General features: G+C 48.5%; 1 long non-coding RNA gene across 1 annotated transcript; it reads left to right on the forward strand.

Annotated features, from left to right (window-relative positions):
• The first annotated feature begins 4,545 nt into the window (after positions 1–4,545).
• On the forward strand, positions 4,546–8,692 carry LOC147651130 (uncharacterized). Its single transcript, XR_015274970.1, has 2 exons — positions 4,546–4,733; positions 6,230–8,692. It is a non-coding gene; the product is annotated as an uncharacterized LOC147651130 (long non-coding RNA).
• The last annotated feature ends 2,521 nt before the right edge of the window (positions 8,693–11,213 follow it).

The raw sequence follows: 11,213 nt of genomic DNA on the forward strand, positions 1-11,213 counted from the left end.
GCAGAGGCAAAGCAAGGTGGTATCTTGATTTCAAAGACAGGAGCCTCCCTTGGAATGAAAATGTAAACCCCCTCCATCCAAATTACTGTAATTTTGAAATCAAGGGGCTTTCAGGCAGAGATCTGGGAATAGAATAACAGTTCTTTACTACTGTGTATATACCAAGGCAAAGAAACAACAATAACTACTGTATTAGCAAGAAAACAGAACCAGGGGCCCCATGACAGCCTTTTCAGCCGAGACAGAAAAGGATGGAGGAGAGGCTTTGCTTCACAAACCCCTTGGGCAGTCAATCCTGTGGGAAGCTAGGGCCCAACGCTTGGAAGCTATTGGGATATAACGGAAAGATGGTCACCCCCCTCCTCCACAGTGTATGGTAATTAGCCAATAGCACCTAGCTGTGATGAAAGCAGATGGGAGTAACACTGTGAGTAACACTAGTATAACCTAGGTTATAAAGTGTCAAATTTTTCAGCAATAAATGCCATTTCTGCCATCCATCACATTGATGTTGTGTGCAGATGGACCGAGTGACCAGAGCGGGGTCATCGTGCTGCTCCTGAACCAGGGTGTCTGCCTCGCATAAGGCAGCAAGTGGTGCCGAAACCCGGGATTCAAATTCGAAAAGCAGGATCCAAATCCGGAGAGCGAGGATCGCCTGGGAAACGGGAGTAGCGACCAAGACGGCTGGACCGGTTCTGGCGTGAGAGACGTTCCTGGGCCCACAAGGAAGATGGAAGCACTGATAAAGGCTGTATTTCAATTACATAAACAATGTAGTAGAGATTGTAAACCTAAGGCTTTTACTCCTGCTATTGCAAGGCTTTTGTATATTGGGGTCATAAATCAGCTAGTAAAGATTATCCACCCTAAGGTGTGGGACAGATGTACTAAAACCCTTGCCGAAGAAACTTGGAGGGTGGCAAAAAACTGTTTGCTGGCCACCCCAAAATTTGGGGTCAAAGTGGCCACTCAGAAATTACAGCCCCCAGATGAGAGCGGCTTGGCTGAGCTGAAGGGGTCACAAGAGGGCGATACATCCCCTCAATCCCCAAATCCTTATCTGCTCACAGAGAGACAGCAAAGAGCAGAAGTTTTTTGGAGAAAGTTAACAGAGGAAGCCAAAGGTGCTGCAGAGAAAGCCTGGGAGGGACCACGGCCCTATAAATCCCAAGATAGCACTGAGCAAAAAGACAAAGAGCGAGGAGAAAATGTCCTTGGTGAGAACAGGGAACAAACACTGGTATTGATGAGCGAACATGGTCGGGGGGACGAGAATGATAAAGTATGTGAGAAAGAAAGAGAATATGAAATGAAAGAGATAAGATGTGGGGGAGGTATTCAGAAAAAGAGTGAAAGGAATAGCACCTAGCTGTGATGAAAGCAGGTGGGAGTAACACTGTGAACCTAGGTTATAAAGTGTCAAATTCTTCAACAATAAATGCCATTTCTGCCATCCATCACATTGATGTTGTGTGCAGATGGACCGAGTGACCAGAGCAGGGTCATCGTGCTGCTCCTGAACCGGGGTTTCTGCCTCGCGTAAGGCAGCACAATCCTGGTGCTCCTGCAGGGCTCCGAGGAACACTCAGCTGGAATGAGCTGAGATCCTGGGCCGGTGGCTGAGGTGTATCAGCAGCTCCATGGTGGTGCCTGGCACTGCCATGTCCCAGCAGGACAGGGGGTGTGAGGCCAGCAATGAAGAAGGAAGAAGAAGGAGCAGCAGCTCTGTCTGGGTGATGGCGAATTCCCTTCTCCCTGCCACAACAATTCCCAGAGTTCTGCTCTGAAGCTGAAGAAACCAGCCAGCCCCCAGCTGCCCCCGCCCTCCCTTTTTCCTGCTCCCCTTTTTCCTGCCCCCTTTCCCCCTGGGCCCAGCCAAACTCTTTGTGTTTATCAAGAACCCACTAAGTACAAGCAATCAACTCCACTGCCACTTTTTTCCTGCCACTGATGAGTAAAAATCCCGTAGGTGAGCCAGAATAAAAGGAAGGACACCTAACCCCTAACACAATGACAATTAACCTCTATAAAAACAGATTCCTGAAATAACAAATTTTAATGTCAGATTCAAAATATTCCGAAGTCTCTGGCCAGGGTTGGACAGTACAAAGTAGTAAGATCTATTATGCAAAGTTACTTTTTCATTTTGCCACGTAAACTGTTATTTTTATTTAGCAGTTATTTTTCTGGTGGAATGAGTTGTTAGAATGATTGAAATAATCTGACAGTATAGTTTGAGTTGTTCTAGAATTTGTATCAATAAAAGCCACTGCTGTGGGAGCAGTGGCACTGCTGAAAATCCAGCTCCTTGTATTCTTAAGTAGTGCTGGTGGGGGAAGTGAATGAAGTTTGTGATGAGTTTGTGATGATTCGCTCCTGTCAAAGTGAATAATGCAGACTGTGCCCTGCAGTTCGTAACTGCTTTTGTGTCATCTGCTTAAGCTTTGTGTTTTGCAGCACAGCTCTGCTGGCTGGTTCTTCTCCATTTGTGGAGTCAGGTTATTCTTATATCTTCAAAGAGATTTTGAAAGAAAGAGACGATTCACCATTAATACTTCATTCCTTTTTTCAATGAGATAAAATGTTCCATTTCTATCTCAGGACTACCTAGATGACAATTAAGAATAATCCCTCTTTTCAGGGTTATAGAACACCATTTTCTCTCCCTGACAGTTCCAACAGAGTGTGACAAACTCCATAGATTTGCAGAAGAAGACTTCTGTTTCTCTACAAAGACTGATTAAAATACTAGCAAGAATTGAGACTGTTTTAAACACCAAAGTTCCAAAGTTTTTTTTGTCTCTATGTTGTCATGTGAACAAAGAAATGGTTGGGTAGTGGGGGATAAAGGAGTTTTCTGGAAGTTTATTCTAAGGTTCTTATTCTTGTAGTTTTGTTAATAAACTTTCTTTATTCCTTTTAAGTTTTAAGCCTGTTTTGCTCTTGTTCTAATCCATATCTCACAGCAAGAAATAAGTAAGTTTTCTAGTAATTTTTTTAGTTACTGCTTTAAAACCATCACAGGACATCGCTTCATTTCCAAACTACATCCTGTACCTTAATTTTAATGTGTAACATCTGTAAAGGGGTGCATCTGCCTTGTAACACTGATTCTTTTGCATGCTTCTAATAATAACTTTCCAAATAGTTATAATTTAGTTAGCACAAATCAATTCCATTTATTACATAGATGGTCTCTTCTGCAGGGTTTAACAAGAGACAAACAAGCTGATGTATCCTGGGGTTTAACATCAGACAGGGTGCAGCTTTTAAAGCACAAATTAATCTTCCAAAATATAAAATCTAGAATGCATTTACAATGCACCTTATCTACTAGGTACATTACCAGTGTGCGCAGATGGATTTGTTTAATCAAGGAGAGATGGGAAGCCCTTTAAATTTAAGGATACACAATCTAAGCCACATAAGCATTTTTCCACCTGTCTTATAGCACTCACCCCAGACCTGGCACTTAATATATTCTATTCTGGGCCAGATCATGGGTTTACAGTTTCACTTCTAAAGCAATGGAAAACAGAAAGCATTTTTGTAAAGCTTGGCATGGCAGCATATGTCCCCAGGGTGCCGGGAGGACTTCTGTCTCTGAAAAAGTTGTTTCATTCTAAGCTTGGTTAAAATGCAAACCAAAATCCAAAAGCATTGGTTTGCTCACCTTCACCAAAAATAATAAACCCCTGCCAAGTGAACTTGTGAAGTCTCTGCATGTTGAGCTGATGGATGGTTCATAAATCTGCCTTTAAAAACAATGCAGGGCCTGGTTTTCTTTATGTACTTCAGCAGCTCTCCCAGCTCACATTCATCTTGCCCATTGTGAGCTGTTTCAACACAGAACTCCATTAAAACTAGTCATTTCAATGTTATTGGGAGCCTTTCTGCAGGCTGCAGGAGGAGACTCAAGGAGAAGGACACCCCTGGAGCACAGGTGACATCCACACCTGGCTGGTGGTGTTCTCCATGCAGGAGCCTCCCTGGCAGGATTAGGGCTGGAAAAGGGAGGGATTTCTGTGCCCCAGGAACTGGAGGAACCCACAGACGAGTGTTGGGGCGCATCTGTGCTCTTCATGCTGTGAATACTGTGTTCCCTTCTGTTGGGATGTTCTGCCACCCCCCAGCTCAGCTGCTTCGCCCCAAGCTGTAGCTCCTCAGTCGCCTGCCAATCCCTGTCCCAGCCCTGCCTCTTCACCCTGAAATGTTCCCTGTGCCTCCCCCCTGGGCTGTCAATCCTGCGTTATGCCTTTCCCCTTGAGTGCCAATCCACCCCGATTCCTGTCCCTTGTTCCAGCAGGTTCCCTGTCAATCCCCCCTTGTGCCAACCCCCGGCTTAGCCTCCCCTTTGGAATTCCCCCAAACCACGACGCCCCAGTGGATTGTTTCTCTGCTTGTCAGTCTGTGTCCCCTCCCTGTGTTTCGCCATTTGTTAGAGCATGGTAAACCCCACCTTCTGTACCTCCCCGGCTCTCCCTGATTTGCTGAGAAGTTGAAACCTCCCCCTAATCCTCCCCAGGATAAGAGTCCTCCCCCAGGCTCGGTCCCTGTTTTCTGTCCTTGTGTGTTTCGGGGAAGGGGCTGCTCCCTGGAGCCCAGCTAAAGATCTGCCTCCTCATTCCTGGCCTCCAGCCTTGGTGCTGACAGCTCTAGCGTGTCGTAGAGCATCGGCTGTGAGGCGGATCTGGGCTCGGGCTGCTCCCGAGGTGTGTCCCTGTCCCGAGGTGTGTCCCGCTCCCGGGGTGGTGCCGTGGTGCTGAGCTGGCCTGCCTGCCTGCCGCTGCCCATCCGCGCTCGCCGCCTTTCTCGTGTGCAGCTGCAGCCCGCCCCCGCCCGCTTTGATCTGAGCTGCCGTCCCCGGGCAGGAGGAGGCTGGCGAGGGAGGAGGGAGGAAAGGAAGCGATGCTTTGACAGCTCCTTTCTGACGGTAACAGGGCAGAGCTGCTCCTTCTCCCCGCTCTGCTCTCCACAGCCTTTAGAGACGGGCGGAATTCAGCTCTGCCTTGAGGGGCTGCCCAGACAAACTGGAAGGCTCAGGGTGTTCTGTAGGCTCTGCCCGTGAGGTAATGACTCTGTTTCAGGGTTATTTACTGTTTATTTCTTGGATATAATGACAGGTAAATGTGGATTAATAGAATTAAAGGTTTGGTTTGAGGACATGAGGTAGCAAAACATCAATTACTTTCTGGTGATTTTTGTTCTGTGAGTCATGCTCACTCAGGAAGCAGATCCATTTATTCAGCTGGTCCATGGGAACCTGTCACAGGCAAGTGCCCTCTGCTTGGAATGAGAAGGAATAAATGCTGCCTTTCCAGCATGAATAATACTAAAATTGACACCATTTGATAGAGAGGTAATTTGGATTATAAGCAAGGTATGCCTTAACTAGGAGGAAATACTCGCTGAATGCAAAATACTGCTGCTTGCCAAAATTGGGGCCTTTTCCTGGTAAGGCTGGAGAACTGCAATCTAAGCACAAATGGTTTTTAGTACTTGAAAGCAAGTGCCAAGCCTTATGGATTGACAGTTCCTCAATCTTATGAACTGTACAGGTCTAACCTCTAAGGGTTTCACGTCTGTAGTGATGGGGTTTTGATACAAAATCAAAGCTCAGATCATTGGTATCCTGCATAGTATTTACTACAAGAGCTTTATACTTACTTAATTTTCAAATTTCCTATTTTTAAAAGAATTTGAAGCATTCATTAGAAACTGTAAATCATGATGAACAAAAAGCCCCAAACCAAAGAGAGCAAAGCAGGCAGGGAACACGGGGAAGGGGAGGAAAGCAGCGAAGTGCAAGTTGAGAGCACAGGAATAAACCTGGTGCATAATTCTGCTATGGAGAGATTAATGACAGCTTTTCTGAGAGATCCCAACCCCTGGCTCCACTGAAAGGTCTTTTGTTCAAAGTCAGTGCATTTACTCAGCAATATCCCAGCCAGGGCTCCTGAAGAAGCAAGGTGGGCAGGAGAAAGAGCAGGGAAGAGATTGCCCTTGAAAGGCAGACTCACTCTGGGTGCTCACTCCTGGCCAGGGACCCTGCCCAGAGCCATCCCCTGCCCACTGGGGCCTTAAGGGGCAGCTCTCCAGCTGGGCCAAGCTGTGCCAGCAGCTGCAGCCGTGCTGGGGAGCCTTGGCCGCTCTGGGCCCTGCTGTGCAGGAGGGTCTCTGTGTGCCAGCGGCAGCTGAGGGCCTCAGGCACCTCCTCTCTCCACAGGAATGTGTCTGCTGCTCCAGCGTCCTGGCCAAGAATGAGCAACTCTGCCTCATCCCCAGGAAGCCCAGAGACCATGTGGTTTGGCAGCTGTCAGACATGGCCTCAAAAGCAGGAGTCACCCTGGAAAGCAGAGCACCAGCTCTCCCTGCCTCCCCTATGGTACCCTGGCCCAACTGTGATGTCGATTTCCCCCTGAGATCCTCCTCCCCTCCCGAGCCGGCCACCCTGGTTCAGCTAGGACTAAAAGTGGGCCATGGCAGGCCTTGGGCCAGCAACAGCTTTGGGCATCTGCTCTTGGCTAGAAATAACACCTGTTGCCTATGGGTAAGAACCAGAAGCAGTTTTCCAGCTGTTTTCCCTTCAACAGGAAGGCCTGAACATTGTTCCCATGCTCTGTCTCCTCCTTTGCTCTTTTGATTTTCATACAGCTGGGTGCTGGCTGAATATCTTCAAAGAACTTTATAACTCTGCATGTTTTACCCTACCAACTAGGCAAAAAAAAGTTCTTCAGTTTAGATTTCACTTTTAGTGTGGTTGTGACGTAAATGACGGGCTAGGAGACCTTCTGCTCCTGTTTCCAAGTCTTTATTAAAGAGGAAAGGGCCCAGAGGTGGGGGCTTGGGGTGCACGCCACCTCTGCTGCTCCCAATGGTTGACGTCCAGGAGGAGGATCACACAGACCTGTCGTCATTAGCCGTCGGCAGGACTGGAGTCTCTATCCTTGCAGGGGTTGTCTGGAGACCTCCGTTTTGGCTCGATAGTCCAGGGGAGTCTTCCTGCTCGAGTGCTCCTTAGGTCGTGGAGACCAGTTCATTGGGCTGAGACCGGCGTATCCAGCCTCCTCGGGTCCTTGCTGCCTCCACAGGGTGGTTTCTAGGTGTTCTCTGAGAGTGGATGTTCTCCAGGACGGTCTTTATTCGCAGGTTACCACCTGTGAATGATGATTTTAATACACGCACGTGCGCAAATCCTTACGGGGAATGCGGAAGTGTATTCTGGGGAGCAGCGACCAAACTACTGGACGAGTTGGAAGAGAACAAGAGGGGTACAAATGACAAATGAGTAAAAAAAAACTTTTAACAATGAACCTTTTGAGCTGACAACACCAAGCACCTCAACCAGGGACATAAACCGGGATTGGAACAGCAACATGGGTAAACAAACATTTAATTTGAACGTTGTTTTTTGTTTATAACAGTTGGGCCACTCAAATTTTGAGCATTTCCCTTTTCCTTCCTATCTACAAAATGTTCATCTGGACATGCAAATTAACTGAATTAATGAGATTCACCTCAAAGCCCAGAGGAGAATCTAGCACAAAATACTCTCCCTGTGTACTGCCCAACAAGAAACATCCAGAGGAAAATACAGTGGCAGCTGAGGCTCGTGGAACTCCCAGAATCCTGAGCCTGCAGAGGAGGCAAACACAGCCTGGCAGTGGCTGAGGGGAATTCTCCGCACAGACTCCTCGGAAAGAGTGTCACTTCAGGAGGGGAAAGCTTTTAAACCTTTCTTTTACTTTTCTTCTGTGCTAAAATGTAAGGCTTCTCCTTACATGTACAGAGAAGATACTGAGCTGCAAACAATTCTCCATTCCTCACCAAAGCTACTCAGGTGCTGGACTTGAAGAGCAAAACCAAATGTGGTCAGAAATTTCCCATCAAAGCCCATTTGCAGATAAACCTCACCACATGTCAGCAAATACTTATTAGCACCAGTTCACTCAAGGGGCTGCTCCTTTTTTGTCCCAGAGAGAATATTAGAACCATTTGTTCTTGACTCCTTGGATAGCCCCCAGAGCTGGCTCCTCACCACACCTTGCCTGGGCTGTTCTTGCAGCCTGGTAGCACCACCTGACTTTGCCACCCTGTCCAGACCTTGGGCACGGCTGGTGCCACAGTCCCCTCTGGTGCTATGGTCCCTTCTGGTGCCACGGTCCCCTCCTGGCTTGTGGCGTGTCCCTGCTGCTGGAGGAGCCCTGCTCGTGCTGCTGCCTGTGTTCAACAAGGCCGGGGTGCTACTCCCCAGGCAAAGAGACACTAAAGTCACTGCTTTGGGCAGCTCATTGGAAAGAATTTAACACTTCCTCATCTCTATCACAGACCTCTTAAAACCCACATAGCAGCAGCATAAAGTTACCTCATCTACAGAGGTGAGGAGGCCTGAGCAAACAGAAGATCGGCTTTCAAGCACACTGGGTTTTTAATTTAGTGGAATCACTCAGTCGTTCACAAGCCTTACTTGTCAAACTGGACTGTGCCATGCTCTTGTCTTGCTTGTGTTAGAGAGGAGCCAGGGAGAAATTAGTTAAGAAACCAGAAACACTGGGGGTGCTCAGGCTTGGCTGACAAATGGATCGATCAGGGTGGCACCTGCCCGCTTTGCCCGCATCCCTTTCCTGCCAGACAAAGGCGAACACGGCTCCGCTGTGGGCACCATGGAAAAATAAACGGTTCAGATCTGTGATCCCTTCTAGATTGGGAACAGAACATGGATTATCAGAAAGCCCTGGCACATGGCGGCTTGAGATCCATGGAGAAACCTGGAGGCAAGTTCTCAATGTCCCCTTCAGCACAGAATAATCAGAGTCAATGTGGGCAGAGCTCACTCTCATGCCATTTCCCTTAAGAGTCTGAAGGTTGATGGATTGTGGAAACCTCACCCTGCTCCCTTCTGAAGCCCTGAGTGATCCCACAGGATCGCTGTCCGTGGGAAGAAGGAGCATTTTGCTGTCAATCTTCTTCCTGTGTGCAATGCCAGTGTCTCCTTCCGTGTGCTCTGTGCAGCCACGGAGAGGAGCAGAGAGGGAAGGGGCCAGGCCCAGGGCTGTGCCTTGCTGGCCCCAGGGTGCCTGAGGATCTCCTACAGAGACATGGGAGCTCTTCTGTCCTGCCTCTTATGTAGCCAAGCTTCTTGGTGAAGGTGATCTGTCTTTCCAACTCATGTCCAGGACTGAACCTCTGGGAGATGGTGAGGGTAGATGAAGGCCTTTCCCCCAGGGAGAGCGGCCAGCTCAGAGCCCAAAAGTCCAGCCAGATTCTGGCAGAGATGACAGAAGCTTCTGTGTCTGTTGAGTTACAGGTGTGTCTGCAGGGAGGACTTTCCCAGCTCCTTTTCTGGATGCTGCACACAAGCCCAGCTCCCATTGCAGGGGTGAGTGGTGTGTCCCTGCTGATCTCCCAGGCTGAACACTGGTTTTGTGGGATCCACTCCTGGGAAATGGAAATATTTTTCTCTAATTTTCCCCAGTGAAAAAGAGAACAGCTACAGGACACAAGAAACCCCATGAACCATCCAATACCATGTAGCAAATGCTAAAGGAAATGCAGCAGGGAGGACAAGGTGGGTCCATGGCAGCCTCATTGCACCGCTGCTGCTTTCATGTCCTGCAGGGCTGTTTCCCAGCCTGGTCTGGCTGCAGCTTCTCCCTAGCCTCTGCAGGAAGGCATTCGGCGTCAGTGGGCAGGGAGCCCAATGTGCACCATAGGCCATGCACATCCTGAGATCCCCTGCAGTTTCCTAATCTCTGGGTAGGTCAAATTGGCTTTGAACACTTTCAAGGTTGGATCAACAACAGCTTCTCTGAGCAAACCCTTCCAGTGCTTCATCCCCTTCATTATAAAAACATTCCTACCAGTACCTAATCTGAATCTACCCTCTTCTAGTTTAAATTGCAGTGATGCTTCCCCTAAGAAACAAGAAAAACCCAGTATTGCTTTGCTTTTGTTTTCCTGTTTCAGAGGCTGGCTGGGGAAGTTACCAAATGAAAGTGCAGATAGCCTTGCGTGATGCCCTGGGGCTGAGTGCTGCCTCCTAAGGTCCCTGCTGCCACCCTGGGGGCAGCGCACACAGCACTGCAGTCAGAGCCCCTCAGCCAGGATTCAGTCAGGAACACTGCTGGCTCCTGGGGCTACAGCAGAAGCACTGGCTTGGGGCTTCAGCACAGCTCTACAGTGCCAGCTCCTCTGCAGGCTATGGCAGGAGGAGGATCTCTGGTGTTTCCATTAGAAGCAGTTGAATTTTGTTTTTCTCAGTTGCACCATGGCTGAGAAGCATTCTTTTGGACTCCCCTTCCCTGGAGGCTGCTCTCCAGGAGAGAGTCTGAAGCCCTAGTTAACTTTGCAAGACAAAATTCTCTACTCTGAAAGACTTTGGAGGTGAAGGTGGGAAGCTGATATTCTGTTACTGACTCAGTGAGGCCATGGGCAAGATTGTTCATGCCTCTGTATTTTTTGGGGGGGGAAGGGAATGAACTCTTCAAGCTTCCACTCAGATGCAATCAGAGCAGCCCCCCAGTCTGATTGCAGCACTGTGCAAAGGGCAAGCAAGTGGTCAAAAAGGACCACAGGTGTAGTCACCACTTATTTGCTTCTTCTTCATCCACAGTGTCAACTGTCTGTGCAGGCAGCTGCAAGGATGTTTCTGTTTGCCTCCTCTTGAGCTCTTTTTCCAACAGCTCCATTTTCTTCCGCTCAAAGTTCTTTTGAGCCAACTTGCACAATGCAGGACGGATCTAGTTGCAGTGGAGATACATCACAGATGTAAGCAGAGACCCAAACCAGACACAACAACTCATCAGGAGCACAGGGTCCATAGAGTGCCACAGCCTTTAATGCAGCTCCATATTCTTTCCAATAGTTTCACAAGCATGTCTCCTGTCCTCACCTTGGCAATTACACACAGGGAGGTGGAAGACTTTAGGGCCACAACCTTACACTGCTCCAACAGCAACCTATGACAGGAAGCCCTGCTTGAAGCACAAAAGTCATCAGAGTGCTCCAAGACAGATGAAGAGCTCACATGCCCAGTGAGCAGGCAGTTCAGTTCCTACAGGCCATGGCAGCAGAATATAAACCATGTGCAATATGCAGCAAGGAGGGGTAATTGCTGTTGCTTAACACTCATGGCCAGGAATGGCAGCTGTTTTTCACTTACTGACTTCGGAAGAACTCAGCTCTGAAGGACCCTGAAGGACCTCAAGCAA

This window comes from Cyanistes caeruleus, chromosome 11 (assembly GCF_971803275.1).
Source record: "Cyanistes caeruleus chromosome 11, bCyaCae1.hap1.1, whole genome shotgun sequence".
NCBI lineage: Eukaryota > Metazoa > Chordata > Aves > Passeriformes > Paridae > Cyanistes > Cyanistes caeruleus.